At 38.1% G+C, this 23122-nt stretch overlaps 1 protein-coding gene across 7 annotated transcripts in view; it reads right to left on the bottom strand.

Annotated features, from left to right (window-relative positions):
* Positions 1 to 23122, bottom strand: part of ZNF438 (zinc finger protein 438) — a 184512-nt gene that overhangs the window by 61855 nt on the left and 99535 nt on the right. The window contains exon 4 of one of the 7 annotated variants that reach the window (XM_061126348.1): positions 17080 to 17351. The exons of the other annotated variants lie outside the window; for them this stretch is intronic. The gene's annotated coding sequence lies outside the window, so the exon portion shown is untranslated. The remainder of the gene's footprint in view (positions 1 to 17079; positions 17352 to 23122) is intronic. 7 annotated transcript variants of the gene reach the window in all.

The following is a 23122-nucleotide window of genomic DNA, read 5'->3' as shown; positions in this document are numbered from 1 at the left end:
CCCTGGCAGGACCACTGGATACTCTTCTACCTGCTTCTACTCCTGCTCCTCCAGCCCACATGGCCACAGGGACGCTCTCACAGCACAGCATGCACCACCCAGAATAAAAACAGCTATGCGCCTTAACACATCCATGGGGTTTTACATGGTCTGCTCTTGGCCCGCTTCTCTGCCTCACCCTGCACTGCTCTCCCCCATTCTCTCTGTCCAGCCACACTGGCCTTCCCTCAGTCTCCACACAGTGGCTCTGTCATCAACAATCTCTATACACATGGACCTCTCCCTGTGATGCTGATTTTCTTTTCCATAACCTGAATTCATCCTTCAGATCACAAGACAGTATCACTCCCCCTTAGGAGAACTGTCTTTTGACCCCGTCTGGCTCAGATACCCCAGTTAATAATGAACAAGTACTGGGACTTCTCTGATGATCCAGTGGCTAAGACTCTGCACTCCTAATATAGACAGCCCAGGTTCGATCCCTGGTCAGGGAACTAGATCCAGCTAATGAAGATAGAGGATCCCAGGCGCTGCAACTAAGACCTGGATCAGACAAATTAAAAAAAAAAAAAAAATGAACACATGTCTTTTTTCCTCAGATCACCGACTACAACTGTAATTTTACGTAGCTCATGTCTAATCCCCTGGAGAAAGGAAAAGCTACCTACTCCAGTATTCTGGCCTGGAGAATTCCATGGACTGTATAGTCCATGGGGTCACAAAGAGTTGGACACGACTGAGCGACTTTTCACTTTCACTACCCGCAACAGACAAGCAGCTTTAGAAGGCTAAGTTCACATCCCTTTGGGTTCACATGGCACCTGAAGCATCTGGCATAGTAACAGGACACCCAAGGAGGGGCTTGCTTAATATTTATTTATAGTTGTGATATATTTGTGGGCTTCCCAGGTGGCACAGTGGTAAAGAACCCACTTGCTAATACAGGAGACATGGGTTCAATCCCTGGGTTGGGAAGATCCCCTGGAGGAGAACATGGCAACCCACTCCAATACTCTTGCCTGGGAAATCACATGGACAGACACAGCTACAGTTCATTGGGCTGCAAAGAGTCAGACATGACTGAGGCAACTTAGCATGCATATTTGTGATATGCATAATTTGCATATCACAAAATTCACCCTTTAAACTGTACATTTTGGAGTTTTTAGTACATTCACAAAGTTGTACAACTCTCACCATCATCTAATGCCAAAATATTCTATCACTCTGCCCCACTGCCTGTCCCTAGAAATCACTGCTCTATCTTCTGTCTCTGTAGATTTGCTTATTTTGGAAATTTCATATAAATAAAATCATATAACAGGTGGTCTTTGAAAAAATATAGCCACTTACGGCCATAGATTTTCCTCTAAACACTGTTTTCTTTAGTTGCATCCTATAAATCCTGGTGGGTTACACTGTAACAACTTATTGGCCAGAGAGGTATTAATACATCTTTTGTTACTGAATGCCTTTGACTGAAGTGTTTCAAAAGTCACTTAGGTTAACAAATTGGCAGCCAAGGGCTTTAGTTTCTGCAAAAATCCCCCAGTCAATAATGTGTTAATATACTTTACATCAAGGTTTTTCTAATTTTCCCTGTGATGTCTTCTTTGACTCACTGGCTACTTAGGAGAATGCTGTTAAATTTCCACATACCTGTGAATTCCCCAAATTTCCTTCTGCTATTTATTCCTAATTGCATTGTACTTTAGTCAGAGAACATACTTTTATGATTCTGATCGTTTTTATATTTATTGAGGCTTGTTTTATGGCCGAATAGGTAGTCTATCAAGGAGATGGAGCCATATGCGTTGGGAAGAATGTGTACCTTGCTCGTGGTGAGTGGAGTGCGCTCTATGTAGCTCTTAAGTCTAGTTGATTTACCTTTGTAAGTGTTTACCATTCCACTTAATATCACCCTAATGGTAAGAGGTACACAGTGCGAAGTCTTTACTTCAGATTTGTCCTTAAGCGTATTTTATTTTGAAGAACTCTAGGAGAGCAAGGTATGAAATAAACGCAGCTATTCTATTTTTCCTGATTAATCTTGTATCTATCTCATAGCCATGGTATAAATAAATGATTGCAAACACCCTGCAAATAAGTTAGTACAACTGCACAGTGAACTGTGAAAATGCTACTCTAAATAACTAATACTGAAATTTAGTTTGCCCAAGCACTTTTTGAAGGAAAGATCATATTTTGCCTGATATAGGAAAAAAAATTTCATGATTAACAAACTTCATTTATGAAACAGACTCTAGAAGTAGCATCCATGCTGACTTTTAAAAAATAGGCCTTATAAGGCAAATCTGGAAATTATGATTCCGACATCAATGTGCAAAAATTTTCTAATAAAATCTTTGTATTATTTTTGTATGAGGTTTATGGTTATTTCTCTCAAAGTGTGTAGAAGAGAATATTTGTTGATGTTCTTCACCACACTTAGAAAAGATAAATGAATTTTAAAACTTGAGATGAAAATGCAAAACAATATTATTTGTACAACATGAAGGTCATACTTACATTTATTGAAAAAAGAGTATTTAGAATCTTAAGTAAAAACCATAAAAATATTTACTTTATTCTACTGGGTAAAAAGCTCACCACTTTGTAAAGTACTAAAATTTTTTTAATGTATATGTATGCAAATATGACCTAAATAATGACTACTGAAACATCAGTTCAGTTCAGTTCAGTCGCTCAGTCATGTCCAACTCTTTGCGACCCCATGGACTGCAGCACGCCAGGCCTCCCCCAACTCCCGGAATTTACATAAACTCACCTCTATTGAGTCGGTGATGCCATTCAACCATCTCATCCTGTCGTCCCCTTCTCCTCCTGCCCTCAATCATTCCCAGCATCAGGGTCTTTTCCAATGAGTCAGCTCTTCCCATCAGGTGGCCAAAGTATTGGAGTTTCAGCTTCAACATCAGTTCTTCCAATGAATATTCAGGACTGATTTCCTTTAGGACTGAACAATTGGATCTCCTTGCAGTCCAAGGGACTCTCAAGAGTCTTCTCCAACACTACAGTTCAAAAGCATCAGTTCTTTGGCAGTTAGCTTTTGTTATAGTCCAACTCTCACATCCATACATGACTACTGGAACCATAGCCTTCACTACACAGACCTTTGTTGGCAAAGTAATGTCTCTGCTTTTCAATATGCTGTCTAGGTTGGCCATAATTTTCCTTCCAAGGAGTAAGCATCTTTTAATTCCATGGCTACAGTCACCACCTGCAGTGATTTTTGAGTCCCCCAAAATAAAGTCTGTCACTGTTTCCACTGTTTCCCCACCTATTTGCCACGATCTTAGTTTTCTGAATACTGAGCTTTAAGCCAACTTTTTCACTCTCCTCTTTCATTTCATCAAGGTCACAAATCCAGAGATATGCTTAACTTTTGGTTCTGATTATCACATAATCAACACTCAGTAATTCACATATAATATCCATGCTGTGTGCTGTGCTTGGTTGCTCAGTAGCATGACTCAGCGACTCCATGGACTGCAGCCCACCAGGTTCCTCTGTCCATAGAGATTCTCCAGGCAAGAATACTAGAGTGGGTTGCCATGCCCTCCTCCAGGTGATCTTCCCAACCCGGGGATCGAACCTAGGTCTCCGGCATTGCAGGTGGATTCTTTACCATCTGAGTCACCAGGGAAGCCCCAAAATACTGGAGTGGGTAGCCTATCCCTTCTCCAGGGGAACTTGCCGACCCAGGAATTGAACTGGGGTCTCCTGCATTGCAGGTGGATTCTTTACCAGCTGAGCTACCAGGGAAGCCTATAACATCCATGAGATGCTACTAAATCACTGCCATCTTTACTTGGGCAACAGGAAAATTTAACTCCAAAAACATATCATAAGTTTCTGTCTAAATTGTAGAGATCCTGATTTTGGGCTGAGATTTTATATTTCTAAAAAAACAGAACTCAAAGTCCAAGCCTAACACCTTTCAAGTGATAAAATCTCAGAAAATAATTATTCTATGTGCTTCTCCTAGTCCTCATCTGACTTATTCTTCTTCATTTTCACCCTGAACAGCTACCTTTATAGCCTACATCCTCTAGCTGAAAGTAAAAAAAGCATTTTACTTCTTGATACCGCATCATAAGTCATTTTCAGACTTTTACATTTCAAGGTAGTGTTAATGATAGAAGGGTGTTTTCCATCCCCTATTAATGACATTAACTATATTATCTAACTACCTGTGAGAAAGTTAAGTATCATGAAGGCATTTTAGAAGGAACTGTGGCTTATGCAGTCACGGTAACCATCATGAAACACAGGAGTGATTCTTAAAATACATTTGCATGCTGGTACATCATGCCTTCTTCCAATATTGATAACCATATCATGGTATATCCACACAACTATGGTACACATGGATGGCAGTGATAATAATCGGAATGCAGAGAGATTTCTGAAACTGTCTTCATGACCAAAATTAAGGTGCTGGCAGGTACATTTATCCTTATACACAGTGTGCCTGGCTAGATCTTCTTTCACATTAGTTCCTGAGACTCCATAGTCCCACTGAGAACTCCTTGAGAAGCAAGCTCTCTGCATTTAACCCATGCCAGGAAGGCAGAAGGCCTTCCTGAGATCCAGAGCACTGTTACCACATGTGAAAGTGGGGAAGAAGAGTCAACTGAGGCTATTCCTTCTTCATACCCTCTTTCCTCTTAGCTTTAATGAACCAGAAGCCCCTGTTATTTTCCTGCTGCCCTTCTGACCATTTCTTGGCCATTCGGTCTTAGAGCTCCTCAAGGTAAACATCGGGTCTCACTTTACAGTCTTTCCCTAGGAGATGTCATCTACAGCTTTACTTATCACATTTAACACACACAAGCACAAGGGCAAGGAGAGCTACTTGTATAATAATAGGCTTTATCAAAACAGTGAGTTGGGTAATCATAGACTGAATGAAAGAAAAAAAGAAACCAAACAGTAAACCTGCTGAAGTCAAAATGAGGACCTGTCTTACATGGTATCGGCTACCGTCTTTTATCCAATCTTATCAGTTTTTATTGGAATCAGTTATTGTTAGGGAACAGAACTATCTTTTATTTCCTACTGTAATTATGTTTTCAGTGTACAGCTGGCAATCCACCTGGTCTAAGTACATTAAGACACAGTCAAGATCAATCGAAATGACAACAAGGATACTAAAAACTTACCTGGAATTTTAATGGGTAGGTTAATTGTAACATGTCTTAAACCACTTTTAAACTGATATTTTAATGATCTCATATTTTACATGCATGTACATATGAAAACTAAAAATTACAATAGATTTTGATGGAATACCGCTCAATGATAAAAAGAAATAAACTACTGATTCACATAATATGGATGGATCTGAAGGGAATTATGCTACAGGGAAAAGTCAATATTAAAGGTTATATACTCTTAAGATTCCATTTATACAATATTATTGAAATGACAAAATTATAGAAATAGAGGACAGTGTAGTGGTTGACAGGGGTTAGGGCTGGGAAGTGAGGGAGGTAGGTGAGTGTGGTTATAATATGGCAACAAGAAAAATCCTTGTGATGGAACTGTTGTGGGTCTTGACTACAGTAGACAAAAGAAGCTATACATGAGATACAAAGTGCATAGAAACTAAATATATACATACACAAATGAGTTCAAGTAAAATGAGGAAAATTTCAGTAGGATCTGCATTAGTGAAAGTCACTCAGTCAAGCCCGACCCTTTGTGACCCCCATGAACTAGTCCATGGAATTCTCCAGGCCAGAATACTAGAGTGGGTAGCCCTTCCCTTCTCCAGGGGATCTTCCTGACCTAGGAATTGAACCAGGGTCTCCTGCACCGCAGGCAGATTCTTTACCAACTGAGTTATAAGGGAAGCCCAGGATCTGGATTACATTGATGCTAGTATCTTGGATATTACATTTGGGAGAAACTCTTACATGTAAAACTGCACATGGGGGTACATGTTATTTCTTCTAACTGCTGTGAACTAACAATTATCCTCAATTTAAAATCTAATAACCAAAAAAAAAAAGCTTTACGGTGCTGACAGCGCACGCTAAAAGATAGTTTAGATGATTCATCCTGACTACAGAATTCTGATTTTTTTAAAGTAGTTTTTCTCCAGTTCATCCACATTCCATGTTTCTGATGTCAGCCCATGAAGAAAGGCAGATTCAGGTCGACAGAAGGAGAAATGTTTTGAGGTTGTAAAGAACACAATAAAAACGTATCAGTATTTTAAAAAGTAGATCTTGAAATGTACTTGAAAGTTAGAAATCATAATGACATAAATAAGTATTTATGACCTAAGAAAAGCTGCCTCCTTTGGAACTTTGAAGTATTAAAAAAAATCACACAGAATTAAATTACAAAGCTAACACACTTGTTTATGCAGCTGGTCTTTTTTAAAATCGAGGAACTTTAAACCTACAATTCTAATGGGCTTACTGGTGACACCCCAATCCTTTGAAAAATAAATGAAATATCATAAATCATCTGGCAGTTCTTAAGCTTAGATTTTTATCATCACTCAGACACTTTAACAATAAAAAGCAATATGAAAGGATAGGATCTTGTTTTTGTGACCTATAAAGTTTAAGATAGAAAATAAATCATACTATTAAATGTCATTTAGAACTCTAACTTCAATACTTAGGATTGAATTGGCATAATATTCTTGGTAACTCCTGTGAGAATTCACACAAGCAAAGTTGCTCTCCTTACAAAAGATTTCAGAACTCTGGCACTTCTTGTGATAAATGGAGCAATAAGGTTGTGGAATTGCAATCGGTTTATTTAAGTACTGTACATAGGCAACTGGACTGTCATCTTGCTGGATACCTAGCACTATGAATTTATTATTTGGCATCCAAAGGAATGTCTGAACACTTGTAAAAAGTAAAGGATTGGGGTAAGCCCTTTTCACTTTAGGCTAAGAATTTAGGACCACATTAGAGCTACAGAGTTCAACATTTATTTTCTGGTGAGTTCATTTAATGAAAATTACTCACAAATTTTTGTAGGAAATGCTGATATGAAAAATCCATAAATACCTTCAAACTGCTTAAGATTCAACAGAAGAGCAAGGTCTAAGTGTGAGCCAGAGCATCCTGAGAATTTTTATCACAGTTACATTTTGAGAAGATAACTTATGGGAGGCATTCTCCATAACCTGACTGTAAGATAAATTTAACGACTGGTCAATGATCAGCTGAGGTGACATTTCAATTTTTAAAAGCATGTCTTCAGATGTCCTCTGGACTAGCATTAGGGGGCTGAGGTCAAAACTGTCCTATTTAAGACTGTAATCATTTTAGATTTCAGTCATTTTTCTAATTCATTTTAGGATACAGCTTCTGAAACCATGGACTTCCCTGATAACTCAGTTGGTAAAGAATCCACCAGTAATGCAGGAGACACCGGTTCAATTCTTAGGTTGGGAAGATCCCCTGGAGAAGGGATAGGCTACCCACTTTAGTATTCTTGGGCTTCCCTGGTGGCTCAGATGGTGAACAATCTGCCTGCAATGCGGGAGACCTGGGTTTGAGCCCTGGGTTGGGAAGATCCCCTGGAGAAGGGAAAGGCTACCCACTCCAGTATTCTGGCCTGGAGAATTCCATGGACCGTACAGTCCATTGGGGTTGAAAAGAGTCAGATATGACTGAGCAACTTTCACTTTCACTTTCTGAAACCTTAGCCTCCAAATAAAGGCTTAACCAATATCGTAGCCCTATCAGGCTATGTACAAACATTTGATAAACATTTGAATAAATGACTGAATTAATGATATCAGAATGACAACTTCTTAAATTGTATGTATTATACTGTTGCTAATAAAGAATGCTCAAAGATCACTTGATTTTAAAATGGATACTGGGAGACCGGGATTAACATATATATACACTAATATGTATGAAATAGATTGCTTGTTAGGGTCTACTGTAGAGCACAGAGGGAAAAAAAAAGAAGGTACAGTCTGTTTGTAGGACATATACTAAGTTAACCTTAAAAATGCATTATACATTAGATGCAGACAAATGCTACTCAATTCCACTTATATGAGGTACCCAGTATAGGTAAGTTCAGAGTCAGAAAGTATACTGGTAGATGCCAGGGGCCAGGGGTGGGGAGGGGGAGGATGGGAAGTCAGTGTTTGATGGGTACAGAGTTTCTGTTTAGGAAGGTGAAAATTTGGAAAATGGATGATGGTGAGAATGGCACAGCAATGTGAATGTACTCAGTGACACTGAACTGGACACAGAAATATGGTTCAAAATAAAATAAAAATCACATTCTCTTTCATGAAATTATTATTAAATATCAAATATATATACCAAACATTTTAACATATGTGTAAGTTAGTTGTAAAGAAAATTAATAAAATGAACACCTGTCTTGCCACTACTGAGTTCAGGGAACAGAACATTGCTAATAACTCTGAAGTTGGTTTTTCGGCCTTTCCCATTCCAATCCCACTCCTTCTTGCCACGCCTTCTATCCAAACACCCTGAACTTTATCCCCCTGCTTTCCTTTCTAGTGTTACCATAGGTATTTTTTTACTGTGTGATTTTTCAAGATCTGGGATGGAATTATTTCAGTTCAAATCATATCATTTTCATATGTTCATGAGGTTCATCTGTGGTGGTATGTTTCAATATGGGACAATCTACGTCTTCTCCTGCTGATGGCTATCCAAGGTCTTTCTGATTTTCAGGAACACTGTCATAGAGTTTCTTTGTGTATGTTTGCAACAGCTTTTACCCCTCGGAGTAGAACTGTTGTGTTTGTACACGCACAAGTTGTTAATACTGACAAACTGTTTCACGGTTGATCTAACTGATACCACCAGAGGGGTCAGAGGGGTTGGGGGCCCCACTGCCTTGCCACCACTTTCTCCAATCTGGAGGATATAAAATAGTATCTCCTTGAAATATTTTTTAAAGCTGTTTTTCCCCCCTCTCTTTTGAAGCAAAATCTGCATACAACATGTACCAATCATAAGTGTACCATCCCATGAGTTTTTACAAATGTATGTATCTTATAACCCAAACCATAATCACACCTCAAAGAAACTGCCTTCATAAACATTCCAGTCATTCCCTGCTCCATTCCCTGGATGCAAACACCCTTATTATTTTCTCTCACAGACAACTTTTGCTTGTTCTAAACCTTCATAAAAATGGAGAAACACTCTATATATTCTTTTGAATAAGGTTTCTTTCAGTTAGGTATGATGAGATTCATCCATGCTGTTGCTGGTATCAGCGCCTTCTTTCTCTTGGGGTGGTACTCCACTTTATGAGTACACCAGTCTGCTTATCCATTTTCTTACTCACGGACACCTGGGGGCTGTCTCTAGTTTTTGGCTATTATGAATGAAGTTACATATATTATGTACTTCTTGTGTACATCTTATTTTGTGAACTTATATTTTCCTTTTTCTTGGGTAGATAGGTATCGAGGAGTAGAACTGCTGAGTCATCAGGAAAGTATACATCTAGCTTTTTAAGAAACTTCCAAATCTTTTTCCTAAGATATTGTACCATTTAACCCTCCTGCACAGTGTAAAAGACTTTCAGTTGCTCTACATCCCTGTTAAAATTTCGTGTTACCAAGCTATTTAATTTCAGCCATGCTGTTGGGCATCTCATCATTTTAACTTGCTCATCATTTCCCCGCTGAATATAGGCTTACTGACCATCCCAATATCTTCCGTTGTGGAGTGCTAGTGTTATAAAGTGTCTTTTCAAATCATTTGTCCCCGTACCCCACTTTTTCATTTCTGATCATCTGTGCTTTTGTTATGGAGTTGTATGAATTCTTTACCTATGTAGTCCCTTGACAAGTATAAGTTTTGTGAATATATTTTCCCCAATCTGTGGCTCATCTTTTTTCCTTAACAATAAGTGTCTTTTGATAAGCCCAAGCTTTTTTTTTTATTCTGATAAAGTCTAAGTCATAATTTTTTTCCCCTATGGTTATTGCTTTCTAGATTTAAATCTTTGTCTACTTTCAAAGCATGAAGATATTCTCTGATGCTTTCTTTCTAAAACCTTTATGGTTCGAGTTTTTACATTTAGTAATATGACCCATCTCAAATTAGTTTTTGTGTATGGTACAAGATAGGAATTGATTCCTTTTTTTCCAATGGATATTCAGTTATTCCAGCACCATTTGTTGAAAAACTTTCCTTTCTCCAATGGGTTGCTTTGGATCTTTCTTGGAAATCCAACGACCATGTAACTGTGGGTCTCTTCTGGCCTCTCTGTTCAGTTGCATCACTCTGCCTGTGGATCTTTATGGGAGCACCACACTGTCTTGGTTATTATATCTTTATGGTCATGTTATGCAGTCAACTCCTTCAGCTATGATTTTGAAATTGTTTATGGGATATTTTCAGTCTTTTACATTTCCATATAACTTATAGAATCAGTTTGTTAATTTTACAACAACAACAAAACCTGTGGGATTATGATAGGAATTAAGTTAAATCTATAGCTCAGTTTGGGGAGAACTGTCATCTAACTGAGTCTTTCAATCCAAGACCTGTCATTCTGCTTCATTTATTCAAGGCTTCTTTTTCTCGGTAATGTTTTATTATTTCCAAAGCAGAAATTTTTGCATGTCTTTGATTAATTTTATTCCTAGGTGTTGTGCTTTTATTAAAAATGGGAAATAGGTATGTTATTGATAATCTCAATTAAAAAATACTCATTATTTATTTATATTCTATACAGTAAGCAAAACAAGAACTTCTAAAAATGGGACAAGGACTCCGTGACTCGGCAGTGAAATAAAGGAATGGAGAGAGTCCAAGAACACACATGATGGAAATGGAACAGAAAAATTCCATTAATCCACTCACTTTAAGTATATTCTGTGATGGGGCAAGAAGGGGGTTAAATATGTGACCACTCTTATCTGGAATTGTCTTGATCCTAGTGTCCTTCACAATGGACTGCTGCATGGGTGGCCCTTGGTAAACTAACTTTCCTTCATCAATGTTATTTTCTTATTCACTTAAAATGCTTCGTAACTTTTTCATTTCTGTGATTTCCTTGATTTTTTTCTGCCTCATCAGTACTAGGAGAAGGCTGAGTCTGAGGCCCTTTGGGTTTTATCATCTTTTCTTCCACTTTCCGCCTCACTTGCCTCTCTTCCTCCTCTTTATTGACACCAATGGCTGGCTTATATTCTTCCTCTTCCACTTCTACCTTACTTAAGGATGAACATTTTCTCACTGAAATAAGCTCTAAATTTTTCCACTGAGTCATTGCTGAGGAATAGAGTCTTAGGCTCATTAACAATTCTTTGGTCAAGTGTTTCTACACCTTCTGAAGAAACCTTATCCAAGAAGTTGCTCACAGTAAGATCAAGAAATATAGCATATTTGGGTAAACTTAACTTGTTCAAATCAATGATCCTTCATCCTTCATCAGATATACTAACATATGAAAGAAACAAAAGATCTTCAGCCTCTTTCATTGTTGATCTTAGGCTAAAGATGACTCCAGTTCTTTTTTGTTTTTTCCTTTTCTAGATGTCCATACATTTTTCTGGATTGATTTTTATTTCCTTCATAGGCACTTTCTACTCAAGAAGTTGCTGCACCATTCTTTTTTTCTTCTGAGGGAAGCAAAATTAATAAAGCTTCATCATCTACCTGGCAGGTCTGTATGCTTTGTGAATATGAGTTGGCCTCCTCTGGGCAATCAAACTGAAGAACTCAATTCATGGCCTGAATATCCAACACCCTGACTGCAGTCTCAGTAGCAAAGAGCACTGTTTTTCTCTTGCAGATAAACTTATTACAGACTTGCATTTTTCCTCATCTCCTGCTATCAACCACAGAAGTTGAGACTAGAAATACCAAAGTATAGGCAGTAGGAAACTCAGTTTAAGACTGAATCTCTCGACAACTGGAAAAAATATATAATGCTTCTCAAAAAGAACAGAAGATACTTATTTCTTACTTCAGCTCAAAACCTTTGTAGTTTTGTTTCAAAGGGACAGCAGTGTTATATTTTACTTTCCTAACCAACGCAAACATATTTAGAGATTTCAAAATTAAGTGCTCAAGGTATAAGGTATTTGACTTGTTTAACCTAGAAAAAGGCAAAGTCAATGTATTTTAGAAAGTTTTTTTTTTTTAAATAAAAGCATTCAGTGTCAGCAAAGTCCATACCCAAGATCTGTACTTCATCATGAACTAACCTTTAGAGAATGGTACCATAAACATTAATTACTTTATCCTTGTAATAGTTGGATATGTATGCAAACAAGTATATTTATGAGGCTGACCCTCTCAAACATCCTGTCTCAGGCCCTTTCCATCAGTGATAAGACTGCTGAAAAGTCATGATTCTTTTCTAATTCTCAGAAAACCAAAGGCCTGAGAAATATATAAGTTCTCTCATAGGTAATACCATCAGGACACAGAGTTTATCTGTCAAAGTCTGTTACAAATAATAAAAAAACTTCTACTACTGGGATCAGGAAGTCTTCCCAGGTGGCTCAGTAGTAAAGAATCTGCCTGCCAATGCAGGAGATGCAGGTACAATCCCTGGGTTGGGAAGACCCTCTGGAGGAGGAAATGGCAACCCACTCCATATTCTTGCCTGGAAAATTCCATGGACAGAGGAGCCTAGAGGGCTATATATAGGCCATAGAGTCGCAAAGAGTCAGACACAACTGAGCAACTGAGCATGCACACGCCACTCTATGACAAGGAAATCGAAGTCTTGCCAGATCCTGTTCTGGCAGCTCTAAATACATCTTTATCCTGAAAAGTCGGTTTTTTTGTTTTTGTTTTTTAAATCTGTTCTCTATTATTGCCTCATAAAGGCCCAACGGAATAATTTTTGAAAAAATTTTAAGTTCAAAACTATTTGCCTGTTGACTTCTACTTGGAGGATTGTTTAGACAGATATAAAAATCTCTAAGTTACTTAATTTTTCTTCCAAGTCTTTAAAGTATATTCCATTTTCTTGCACTGATTGAAGGCTGAGGACAATATAATTTCCCCCTTATAAAAACTTCAACCTATCTGCCTGGCTCCCAAAAGGAATGGCTCTTGACCTCTGATGTCCAGCAATTTTACTCGGTACTGACACACAGGATGCCCCTTGAATATGCAGGGTCTAGTTGTCTTTTATTTCAGAAGAGCTTACTCTCTAAAAATGGGATTTATTTTCATTAGTTTGGGTGTCTTGCATTTACAGTTACAAATATGATGGACTTGCTCTTCCTGTCTTCAGTATCAACAGTCTACAAACTGGAACCGTATGATGACTAAGAGATATGTGGGCACAGATTGTTTAAAGGCAATCAAATTCCAGATCTTCATCGTCCTATTACTGATCCTTTCTGCAATGTACCTGAAGCTAAGGTACCACGCCAGGCTTCTACTCTACCCCGCCTTCAGAATCACCCACTTTACAAAAGGAATGAAGACCACTCACTAATCCTGGCTAGTGCACTGCCCTGGAATGTAAAAGTCCTCCAGGAAGCCAAACCTGTAAATGCTCCTTTAATCAAAGCATCACAAGAAGGATTTGCTCTCTCCCCATCATACATAAAACATACATATTTTATTAAGGGACAGAGTATGTGGGCCCATGTTAGTATATTACAAATTCAGAAACATAGTAGAATAAAGCAGTAGTGAGAGTGTTTTTACTTAAGGACCTTACCTTCCAATACTTTTATTATTGTAAAAGATACACAACTCAACTCTGGGAGACTTTAGTGAGTGCAAAGCAAGAAATCTTGAAGGCAGCAGTATCACCGTATCCAGGCAACATGTGGTAAGTCTCTGTGCTTATCTATTTATCTATATTAGAATTAGAATTCAGCTGTGTGATGGTTGTCATGGAGACATACATTAATATATTTATTTGGGCTGAAAAATCAAGTTGGATTTTTACTGACAGAAGGAAGTCTGATTTGGAAGATGAGTTTAAAATTGACAACTAAGCTATGTCAATTAGATTAAATGGCAATCATTTTCCCTAAATTGAGTGATGTACATTATAGTTTCAAGGTGCCGATGATAAAAGCACATTTCAGATACATGTTAAGACAAAAACTTTCTCTAAAAATCCACCGCATGTTAGTAAATATATATTAAAATTCACTTTCCTAAATAACACTTTATAAGTAGATTGGGCTAAACAAGGTGCCTCTAAGTAAAAGAGTAATAAATAAAATAGTCATTTGGTAAACCTTAGTTAAGCCTTTTTGATAAACTTCCCCAAATTGAGAAAGTGAAAATAAATCCCTTTCAAAGTCAGATGTTTCCAACGCTTTGCTTTCCAAAAATGACTGAGTAATGGAGTTGCCAGTAGACAGATCACTGAAATAACTGATCACTTTTGGATTTCTGGCATGTAATTGAGGATAAAAAAAAAAGTTAATAAATGATGCAGTTCTGGCATATTGTAAACACTGATATTTGAAAATCACAGGTATTACATCATCTTTTCAATGTGTATTTGACTTGGCTCACTCATCTCTATGACCTCATTTTTTTGTGTGTCATTTCTTTTCCTTTGCACTCTTTCCAATCTTGTTTACATTCCTTTGGTAGTTTTTTCTTTAACTGTTTTTTTCTGAATTGTGCTTCTGACTTTGTGTGTGTGTGCTTAGTCGCTCAGTCATGTCCGACTCTTTGCGACCCCATGGACTGCAGCCCACCAGGCTCCTCTGCCCAGGCGGATTCTTCAGGCAAGAATACTGGAGTGGGTTGCCATGCCCTCCTCCAGGGGATCATCCCAACCCAGGGATCGAACCTAAGTTTCCCGTATTGTGGGCAGATTCTTTACTGTCTGAGCCACCAGACAAGCCCTCTAATTTTATAATTAAACTTAACTATAACTATTCATTTGTAACTTATAATTGAACCATTTCCCATTTTGTGTATGATATGACATAGGAATTAAATAACATACTCTTTCACATGAGCATCTCTTGCCCCAACTTGATACACTGAAAAATCTGTCCATCCTTTCCCCAAATGGTCTATAATACCAGTTTTGTTATAAATCTAGGCCCCATATATAGATGGATCTGTTTCTGAATTCTCAATTCTTTCTATTGGCCAATTTGTATATCTTTGTACCATACACTGGCTTAATTATTATAATTTCATATTAAGTCACAATAAAAGGCAAGAAAGACACTTTGCCTTCACAATTTTTGGACCACTCCTTTACCATATAGTTCAGAATTACAATGACCCCACTGACTGCAACATGCCAGGCCTCCCTGTCCATCACCAACTCCCGGAGCTTACTCAAACTCATGTCCATTGAGTCAGTGATTCTATCCAACCATCTTGACCCCCATTGTCACCTTATCCTCCTGTCCTCAATCTTTCCCAGAATCAGGGTCTTTTCCAATGAGTTGTCTCTTCATATCAAGTATCCAAAGTATTGGAGTTTCAGCTTCAGCATCAGTCCTTCCAATGAATATTCAGGATTGATTTCCTTTAGGATTGACTGGTTTGATCTCCTTGCAGTCCAAGGGACTCTCAAGAGTCTTCTCCAACACCACAGTTCAAAAGCATCAGTCTTCTTTACGGTCCAACTCTCACATCCATACATGACTACTGGAAAAACCACAGCTTTGACTATACGGACCTTTGTTAGTAGTAGTCACGTTAAAGCCCCAAAGTCTGTTAGGAATTTTATTCCAGGTATATTGAGAGAATTAGCATCTTTGTAACACTGAGTTTTAGAATCCATTAATACAGTGTTTCTCTCCATTAAACTGGTTTGTAGTTAATGTATTTCAATAGAAGTTTATAACTTTGTCAATAAAGGTTGTTGACACTACATTTATTCAAATGCTGTTTATATTGTGCCTCTATTGAAAACTGTATATTTTTGAAATTTCCCTTTCTGTAGTAACTCTGCTGTGGAGAAACCTGGCAACACCAAATGATGAAGATTAACATCGCTAGTGATGTCATGTGGACAGGATGTGATACAATCATGAGAAAACATCAGACAAACCCCTTCCCTGGTGGCTCAGGTGGTAAAGAATATGCCTGCAATGCAGGAGACCCAGGTTCAATCCCTGAACTGGGAAGATCCCCTAGGGAGGGGAATGGCTACCCACTCCAGTATGCTTGGCTGGAGAATCCCCATGGACAGAGGAGCCTGGCAGGCTACAGTCCATGGGATCACAAAGAGTCGGACATGACTGAGTGCTTACACACACATAAACCCCAACTGAGGTCCATTCTACAAAAGATCAGACCACTGCCCTTCCAAGTGCCAGGTCCTAGAAAGAAAAGAGCAAGAAATTGATGTAAACTGAAATAGACTAGAGTTAACAGTTACATGGGGTTTAATCATGAAAGAGAAAAAAGGGCACAGGTAGAAAAACTGAGGAAAATATGAATAAAGGCACAGTTCAGTTAACATTATTGTATCAATGTTAATTTCTTAGCATGAGAAGCTAAACTATGGCTATATAGGATGTTAATTATTTCAAAATAAAATGTTCTTAAAAATTACCTCCTCTGTTTTGCTTTTGTTGGCAGTCCACAGAAATGCAACTGGCTTTTCTATACTCATTTTGTATCCAAAAACCTTGCTAAACTCTCTAGTTAATGCTAAGAATTTAGCTGCAGAGTTCTGTAAATTTTCTACATAGACAATGATATCATTTACCAAGAGTGACAATTTTTTTCTTCCTTCCCATTCCTATATCTTTTTTTTTTTTTTAGGTTCACCCACCCGCAACATTTTACTCTACTGGCTAGGATCTCTGGTACAATACTGAATAGACATGGTGATATCATGGATCTTTATCTTCTAAGAGTTAAATTATATCTGCTGATAGCCAGTGATCATTTTAATTTCACCAGAATAATGTAAGGAAAATAAATTGCTTTTGCTTTGAACATTTATATCGTAGAGATTGCAATACAATTTTTAAAAATTTTCTAATACTAAAATGTTTATTTGAAAAGCATAAAAAGACATACTACAAAAACTAACATGACAAAAAAAGAAAAGCAATACAGTATCATGTCACTAAAAGAAAATAAAAGTTCTGACACTGACCTTTGTTACCTGTAGACAATTAACAAACTTTCTTTCAGTTCATGGTCTGGAGCTGTCATTGCCAAGTAGCTGCCAAGTCAGAGTCTCCAATTCCAAACCATTCTCCCTTGTACCAGAGGAGGTCTTGTGCATAGTTTTTCCCCAAAGAAATGTCAGTGGAAGGGGACTGAATGTCAGACCTCAGGTTGAGGCTTTTCAGAAGCAGGTATGGTGGGTTCCTGCTCCTTTCTCAGCTGCTGGAGGATTCAAAGGTCCAAGATATAGACCATCACCTATTGATCAAGAACGAGTTCAGTGTACTGCTCATTAGCAATAAATATATTTTAATTAGGTTGAAGCTAGTATGTTTTTTGTAGTCCATTTACTATAGCACTTAGCTTTTCCCAAGTAACATAAAAAATGCTACCTTTAAGTGGAGTGCAAGCCAAACAAAAAATCTAAAATAGATGAGAACTGCTTAAAGCCCCAGCAGCAGGAAAGAGAGAAACCAAGGAAAAGATAGAAACAGTCATGTCACACAGTCACAAATTTTCTTTTTTTAAATAATCAATTGTTTAAAAAATTCTTTTTGATGTGGACCATTTTTAAAGTCTTGATTGAATTTGTTACAATATTGTTTTCTTTTACGTTTAGATTTTTTGACTGTGAGGCATGTGGGATCTTAGCTCCCCAACTAGAGATCAAACTCGCAACCCCTGCATTGAAAGGCAAAGTCTTAACCCCTGGATAACCAGGGAAGTCCCAGTCACAAAACTTTCAATATTAATACAAGTACTAGATTGTAGAAAGGAATCCGTGGTGATAGAAGTCATAAAAGTGGTTTTGCCTCAGAGGGAGCACATCAAAGTGAAACAGCTAGAAAGCGGCTTGCATTGGGGATAATGGAAATGTTCTCTATCTTATTCTTGGTGGTGGTTTACATGGGTGTATACAATTGTCAAAACTCATTGAACTGAAAGCTGTGTATTTACTGTATGTAAATTATTGTACCTCAATTTCTGAAAATGCATGAGATAGCTTCAAAGGCAGAACAAGTGTCTAACTAAGCCTACACATGTGTGCTCAGTCGCTTCAGTCATGTCTGACTCTTTGGGACCCCATGGACTATAGCCCACCAGGATCCTCTGTCCATGAGATTCTCCAAGCAAGAATACTGGAGTTGATTGCCATGCCCTCCTCGACCCCTCGACCCAAGGATCGAACCAGGGTCCCTTAGATCCCCTGCATTGCAGCAAGTTCTTTACCACTAGTACCACCTGGGAAGCCCAACTAAGACTATAGCTGTAAGGGAAAAGAGACAGAAAACAGAACATTAGAATAACATTATTACTTACTGTATTTATTGAGAATTCACAAGAAAGAAATCTGCATGGGCAACAAACAAATAAGAGGTTTGAGAGCAAAACTGAAAGGGAGCAGAGAATCCAGAAATCTGGAGGCTCCCAGAGTTAGAAAATTTGACTGCTTCTGGACTATACACAGTAAAAGAGGAGACTGAAAAAGGCTTTGTGCAAAAATGGCCTTTTACATTTTCTATTGTGAATGGAGGGAAGTCAGCCTTGCTGTCGATCAGGTTGAGCACATGAACTTCCTGTGAAACCTATTTCAATTGGCCAACCAAGGACCCCTGTAAGCTGAGAGATGGGGGAACTGGAGAGAGGAAGCAAAGGAGTAAATTAGGTGTGGGACTCTCTGGTGTGCTCTTTTGGCTAGAGTGACAGTACAGAATTTATTGTCCAACCCGGGATAGTTTTGAGAGTGAAAGAGGGCATTATTACTTAATATGCATGAGTGCTATTAATATAAACTGAGACTGTCCGTGCCAGACTGGGACACCCAGTCCCTCTCTTACTGGCAAATGGAGTCAACTACAAGAAGGCGGATCAGAAGCCAACTAAGTTTCTGAGGGCATAACAAGGACCAAAACTTCACAAGTCTTGCCTCTAAGCCACTGGCTGACTCTAAAAACAATGTGCAAGCTGCCAAAATTGCATGGTCAGAGAGTAGGGAAAAAGGTTACATAGCCCCCAGTATGTGCTGCATGCCGAGTCGCTCAGTCACGTCCAACTCATTTTGACCCCGTGGACTGGAGCCCGCCAGGCTCCTGTGTCCGTGGAGATTCTCCAGGCAAGCATACTGGAGTGGGTTGCCAGGCCCTCCTCCAGGGGATCTTCCCAACACAGGGATTGAAATCAGGTCTCCTGCATTACAGGAGGATTCTTTACCAGCTGAGCTACCAGAAATGCCCAAATAGCCCCCAAAGAGGGTATATTTCCCAATGACCACCTAACTGTGGACTTGGAAGAAGATGGTCAAAGAACCTTCCTGTAGACAGAGATTCAGGTCCTAGAGAACAATGAACAAAGGATTTCCATTTGGAGAGCAGGGCCAGAGTCTAATCAAGGGATATCTTCTACCCTAGATGAGAGATCTTCCAAATGCTTTTGCCATTTCTTTTTTTTCTCTTTTGGTCACTGTCAATATTCCTAATTCCAAATGCTCACTTAGCTTCAGAAAATTAAACACAAACTCATAAGTTGCTACTTGGGTCTAATGCAATAAATTATGAACACTGCACGTAATGTGATGGTGGTGAGAATAAACCCAAAGAGTCTTTTACAAAGATCGCTGAGCTGCCTGCCAGGAGGCCATGATACTCATCCAACCTTCACTATTAAGTGTGTGACCCTGGATAAATCATGATTCCTCTGGACTTCAGTTCCTTCATTTGTAAAATGAAGATGAGGATGCCTTCCAGTTCTGTAATTCTAATTTAAAATTCTTGACCTTGCTGAGCCAAAAGAACTACAGAAATCCTCTACAAAATGCCATTACCTGGAGAATCCATAATAGACTAGAGAGTCTGATTTTTACAGCAGAAGCAACTCAGCACAATTCTAAAAAGTTATATTGGCAAGAAGGATCTTGGCACTTTTTCATTTCTTGATTTTTCTATATTATTATGCTCTCATTATAGTACATTAAGGAATAAAATATAGCCCTTTTTAAGGGGAAAAGAAACTTGCCTTCCATTTCATTAGGCGTTCAAAACTAATCCAAAAAGAGAGGGGAGCTACACTGTAAATCGTCAATCAGGTTTGATGCATGAGACAGGGTACTCAGGGCTGGTGCACTGGGATGACCCAGACAGATGGGATGGGGAGGGAAGTTGGAGGGGGGTTCAGGATGGGGAACATATGTACACCCATGGCTGATTCATGTCAATGTATGGCAAAAATCACTACAATATTCTAAAGTAATTAGCCTCCAATTAAAGTAAATAAATTTTTTAAAAAAAGAACACAAAGAAAAAAAATTTTTTTTAAAAAGCAATTTCAATTCTTTTGTAATATTTACAAACTAAAATTCAGAATGTTTTAAAAACCAAAATACAACTTGGAGAAAACTTTCCATCTAAAAATACCATAAAACTGTATTTTATTATACAGTCAATATTCATTGAATCTTAAAGATATTAATTTTTCAAATATTAATTAATTTTAACAATTAATTAATTTTTAACTAGTTCACACTAATTAAAATGTGGAAAACATGTCTGCTAAATTTCAACTTTTGATACTTCTAATTTCTGGAAGGAAATAACACTCGAGACTGTCTTCTTCACTGATAAAAGACAAAAAAGTAATATTCCATGCTACATTCTCAACTAATTAATATTCTGTATTTGTTTTTCTCTTTCTGACTTACTTCACTCTGCATTACAGACTCTAGGTGACCCAATTTCATTCATTTTTATGGCTGAGTAGTATTCCATTGTATATATGTACCACAGCTTATTTATCCATTCATCTGTCTATGGACATTTAGGTTGCTTTCATGTCCTGGTTATTGTAAATAGTGTAGCATGGACATGTATACACCACCATGTATAAAACAGATGCTAGTGGGAAGCTGCTCTATAGCACAGGGAGCTCAGCTCAGTGCTCTGTGATGACCTGAGGGGTGGGGTCGGGGGAGAAGCTCAAGAGGGAGGGGATGTATGTATATATGTGGCTGATTCACATTGTTGCAAAGCAGAAACAAACACTACAGTCTAAAGCAATTATCCTCCAATTTTTATAAATTAAAAAAAAAAACCCAATATTCTACATAGATATTTTGTTACTCATAATTAATACAGTGTTATACATGTATAAGGATAACCTTATACAGTTCAGTAATGAATCTGCCTGCCAAGCAGGAGACCCAGGTTCAACTCCTGGGTCAGGAAGATCCCCTGGAGAAAGAAGTGGCAACCCACTCCAGTATTATTGCCTGGGAAATCCCATGGACAGAGGAGCCTGGCAGGTCACAGTCCATGGCATTGCATGGACACAATTTGCATGACTAGATAACAACATACATGTATAAAAATAAGAGCCAAACATTTGTCACTTCAAATTACTATATGCTGGATAAAGAAAAAACAGCCAACATTTTGCAGATCATGCTATCACATACCTTAATACCAGTGAGTTTCTAAATCAGTTTTATTTATTGTCACTGACTACAAAGCTATGGACCAGATGTTGCACTACCATACAAAACAAGGAATATAAACTCTATAGTGCTTTGAGAAAAGATCATTCAATTATCTGTTGAGTGAATAAAACAGTAAGAAACTAGAATAAGCACCATAAAATACCCTGAATCTCTAAAACACAAATTTGAAGGTGTACTTTAGATTATATAAAAGATATATATATAAGTTTAAATAATGGAAAATTTGTAAGTGGAATATTTTAAATGTCCCAAGGAAATTATTTAGAGATATTTGACAGTAACTCTCAGGTCAAAGAAGATTTTCACGTTCCTTTGCTAAGTCACAGTATTACAACTTTAATGATAAAAATTATCCCTTAAGAGACTGTTTCAAAAATTTATGTTTACATATAAGTACTGATGTTGAGAAGTCTCTTGTTTGTTCTTATGCAGAATACTTTGTATATGACAATTTTTCTTCTCTGGATTCTGGGAGAGTGTCTTGTATTATTTCTCTGATAACTTTCTCCCATTTTCTCTTGGATTAAGTAAGTGACTGAACTTTCTAGATCATGTCTCTAATGATTTCTTTCTCAGATTTATCTTTCAATCCCTGTCAGTCAGTCAGTTCAGTCACTCAGTCGTGTCTGACTCTTTGCGACCCCATGACTGCAGCACGCCAGCCCTCCCTGTCCTTCACCACATCCCGGAGCTTGCTCAAACTCATGTCCATCAGGTTGGTGATGCCATCCAACCATCTCATTCTCTGTTGTCCCCTTCTCCTCCCACCTTCAATCTTTCCCAGCATCAGGGTCTTTTCAAATGAGCCAGCTCTTTGCATCAGGTGGCCAAAGTATTGGAATTTCAGCTTCAGCATCAGTCCTTCTAATGAATATTTAGAACTGATTTCCTTTAGGATGGACTGGTTGGATCTCCTTACAGTCCAAGGGACTCTCAAGAGTCTTCTCCAATACCATAGTTCAAAAGTATCAATTCTTCGGTGCTCAGCTTTCTTTATAATCCAACTCTCACATCCAAACATGACTACTGGAAAAACCACAGCTTGACTAGACAGACCTTTGTTGGCAAAGTAATGTTTTTGCTTTTTAATATGCTAAGTCGGTAATAGCTTTTCTTCCAAGGAGCAAGTGTCTTTTAATTTCATGGCTGCAGTCACCATCTGCAGTGATTTTGGAGCCCAAGAAAAGAATGTCTCTCACTGTTTCCATTGTTTCCCCATCTATTTGCCATGAAGTGATGGTACTGGATGCCATAATCTTAGTTTTCTGAATGTTGAATTTTAAGCCAACTTTTTTCACTCTCCTCTTTCACTTTCATCAAGAGGCTCCTTAGTTCTTTGCTTTCTGCCATAAGGGTGGTATCATCTGCATATCTGAGGTTACTTGATATTTCTCCCAGCAATCTTGATTGCAGCTTGTGCTTCATCCAGCCCAGCATTTCATATGATGTACTCTGCATGTTAAGTTAAATATGCAATCCCTGTAAGAAATTTGTTTCAGCCATCATATTCTTAATTTTTGTGGGTTACTTTTGTTCTTTA

This window comes from Dama dama, chromosome 23, assembly GCF_033118175.1.
Source record: "Dama dama isolate Ldn47 chromosome 23, ASM3311817v1, whole genome shotgun sequence".
Classification (NCBI taxonomy): domain Eukaryota; kingdom Metazoa; phylum Chordata; class Mammalia; order Artiodactyla; family Cervidae; genus Dama; species Dama dama.
This window is presented reverse-complemented; position numbering and strand designations above follow the sequence as displayed.